At 37.8% G+C, this 3,224-nt stretch overlaps 1 protein-coding gene across 4 annotated transcripts in view; it reads left to right on the top strand.

Moving 5' to 3' along the window:
• The first annotated feature begins 614 nt into the window (after positions 1-614).
• LOC137989295 (tetratricopeptide repeat protein 28-like) overlaps positions 615-3,224 on the top strand; it is a 22,668-nt gene continuing 20,058 nt past the window's right edge. For 3 of the 4 annotated variants that reach the window (XM_068835124.1, XM_068835152.1, XM_068835144.1), the window contains exons 1-2: positions 646-674; positions 1,182-1,228. The gene's annotated coding sequence lies outside the window, so the exon portion shown is untranslated. Of the gene's footprint in view, positions 675-814; positions 982-1,181; positions 1,229-3,224 lie in introns of all 4 variants that reach the window. The other variant, XM_068835130.1, reaches the window with a different exon arrangement.

Genomic DNA, 3,224 nt, shown 5'->3' with positions numbered 1-3,224 from the left:
TCCGGCGGGGAGGGAGGGTAGCTAAAACTTACAGCTCTAATGTTTCGCAAACGCTCGCTAAATGAAACTGACACTCGGGATAAGTGAAATACGCATTAGTACAGTAACGGCATACCTCGGATAACATAATTTCCTATCACAGAGATAACGCCGAAATTTTAAACTACGATAATAAAACAAATTTTATCTGGCACCTTTCAGTTTCAAGGAAGTACCAAGGTTGCAAGTGTAAGATCATTTCTAAAATTGGCTGGAGCTAGGTGTGTAATACTAAATTTATTTGTTTCAGTTGTGTGATCGAACTATCGGTTTCTTGTGTGATCAAAATATCAGCAAAGTGCATGACAATTTGTTTCCATGTATCCCATGCTTTGTTTGGGTCACTTTCAGTTTCAACCAAGAACCAGGAAGCAAGTGTACGATCATTTCTAAAATTGGTTGGAGGTGTGTAATAAATTATTTGTTTCAGTTGTGTGATCGAACTATCGGCAAAGTGCATGAAAATTTGTTTCCATGTATCCCATGCTTTGTTTGGGTTACTTTCAGTTTCAACCAAGTACCAGGAGGCAAGTGTAAGATCATTTCTAAACTTAGCTTGAGGTGTGTAATAAATAATTTGTTTCTTGTGCGACCGAACTATACCGCCCTCCATTCTCTCCTGACACATCGAGAAAGTAAGTAAATGATGTATCTTGAAATGTTCCTGAACAGAGGAAGTTTTAGGTTTTTTTTTATCATAAAGCAAACTCGGACGAGTAAGAATGTATTGAATATTTCAGCCATAACAAATCCGTAATGTCTACTTTCTTTAAAGCTAAGCAAGACCAGAGCCTCTTATGAACATCTGTATGCGTTCCCATGCATCACAACTTTGAAACTCGCAGAACGAAAACATTAGTTGTTTGGAGCAACTGACGAAACGGTCGTTTAATCTCGATCCGTGTAGAACTGCCTCACTGTTCAGTTGCGCAGTTTGCTCAAGTACGTATGAAATGACTTCTCGTTCTTCTTACTCCATTTGTTACTTCTCTTCAGAACTTTACAGTTTTCCTCTCCGGTTCTACTCTGTTAGCGTACTGGGCATAAATGATTTGTGTTATGAAAGTTAAATGTTTTCGCACATGATAAGGTTTTACCGACAGATTCAATAATGGATAACCACATTTAAATCATGATTGCAGAGTCATTTCTTGTCGTCGAGGACCTCACATTGATGAGCATCGATTTGGTAAGTTGCTCACTGTTACTCATTTCGTAATAACGCGAACAAGTAATTTATGTGTGATAAACCAGTTTTGATTACTTTTTAGTAACTTCGTGTTGTTTTCTGTGTACTTTGGATCAAAGTTAAAAGCCGTGTCAAAATTTCTTCTTATTTTCGGAAGTAATCACCGTCATTCATGATCAGTTGTAAAATGACGCACGCAGATTATCCACCATCATTATATGGCAAACAATAGGCCATTTGCAATAAACTGGTCACATGACTGATAAGTGGTGAACTTAAACCTCGGACTTTATAAATTTCAGAAATGAAAAGATCGTATTTGTCTTAACCAGAATACAAACTTTCAGAGAAATATCACTTCAGGTAAAGATTGTATGACCATTTAAACACTCGAAAATTCCATACTTCTGTTTACAAACGAAAAGCTTTTGCTCTTCAGTAAATGTTTTCATAATTACGCGCCACAAACAGAGCTCAGATTCTTACTTCTACCATGGGTCAAATAAGCGAGAATAAAATATGCAAGGATGGAAATTTTCAGACTTTCGTGTTTCGACAGAAGAATTTTACAGCGGTTTGAAGATTTAGAAAGATGCAAGGATTTCTATGATCACGTGATGGTCACATGACGAATTGTTGCAGAAAGGCCTTCTCTCGGGCAAAAGGAAACACTCTTATTGGCTGGTTTTTAGTTGGGATTTTACAGTACGCACCATTACCATGGAAACGGTGCGTTTCCGTATTTTTTCTTCTGTCCCGGGAAACAATTCTTATGCAAAAATTTGGAGGGAGAAATATTTCATATTGGCTAATTTGAATGGAATCTTAAAGATTTTTCCGAAAGTTGGTATGAAAATTGTAGAATAACTGAACAATAATTTATCAAACGCTTGAAATAGTTTTCACTTTTCAAACACTGTTCATTTTATAAGAAAAGGAAAGTTCATAGCTCACTATCTGCGATTTATTAAGGAAAGATCCACGGGAAATTCAGAATCTCGAGAACAAAGTTCAAAACTGGCGCGCATATTTGAATACCCAGTTCAAATTTCAAACCTACGTCACGCGCGACGTAGCTTCACCGTAAAAAAGCGGAATTTAATTTTTGAGATCACAGTACAATTATCGCAAGCGGAATTTAGTTTTAAATGTAAAAGGTTGCCGTTCAAAGTTCGCTGATGGAAGACAAAGAATACGAACATTCACCAAGCAGTGATGTTTCCGATCGCTCAAAGAAACGATGCCATATAATAAACAACTTACTAACCTCACTTGCTCGGGACCCTACTGGGGAATATTGGCCCTCGTTCGTGTTTTTACGGACCTCGCGCTACCACAACCGATTCCGCAGCCATCGCGCTCGGTTAGTAAGAGGTTAGTATTGCTTATCCATTAATTTATTTGCAGCCGGAATCATTATTCCTGCTCTGAAAAGGTTGTAAAGAGGAACATAGCAAGTTAATTAGAAATGCTTGCTTGCTGGGTGTAATAGATTATTTGTTTTGTCGTTTTATTGAACTATTATGGTAGGTAGGTAAGCGCTTTCCGAGCCAACAACCCAACACGCCGGTGCTTATACCCGGTTTCCGTAGCATTAAGCGACTAGAAGTATTTTTAACTCCCCCCTGGATGGGATGCTAGTCCATCGAACTATTATACTACCCTCTATTCTTTCCTTGCACATCAAGAAAGTAAGTGAATGATTTATTTTGAGGTTCTTTTAATTTAAAGTCATTTGATCTCGATCCACGTTGTTTGCGTAGAAATAAATGATTTGTGTTAAGAAAGTTATTTCCCACAAGGTAATGTCTTACCCGAGTGGACAACCACATCAAATTAAAATTTTTAGGGTTATTATATAATATCAGAAACCCATAAGGGTTGAAACGTGTAACGCGCGTTAAAAGCTTCCGAATATTCAGTGCTGAGTACCATATTTGGAAACCCCTCGCTCCAGTTGATTTCGCACGAGAACATTGGTGGTATTGCGTCACGG

Source organism: Montipora foliosa, chromosome 2 (assembly GCF_036669935.1).
Source record: "Montipora foliosa isolate CH-2021 chromosome 2, ASM3666993v2, whole genome shotgun sequence".
Classification (NCBI taxonomy): Eukaryota; Metazoa; Cnidaria; class Anthozoa; order Scleractinia; family Acroporidae; genus Montipora; species Montipora foliosa.
This window is presented reverse-complemented; position numbering and strand designations above follow the sequence as displayed.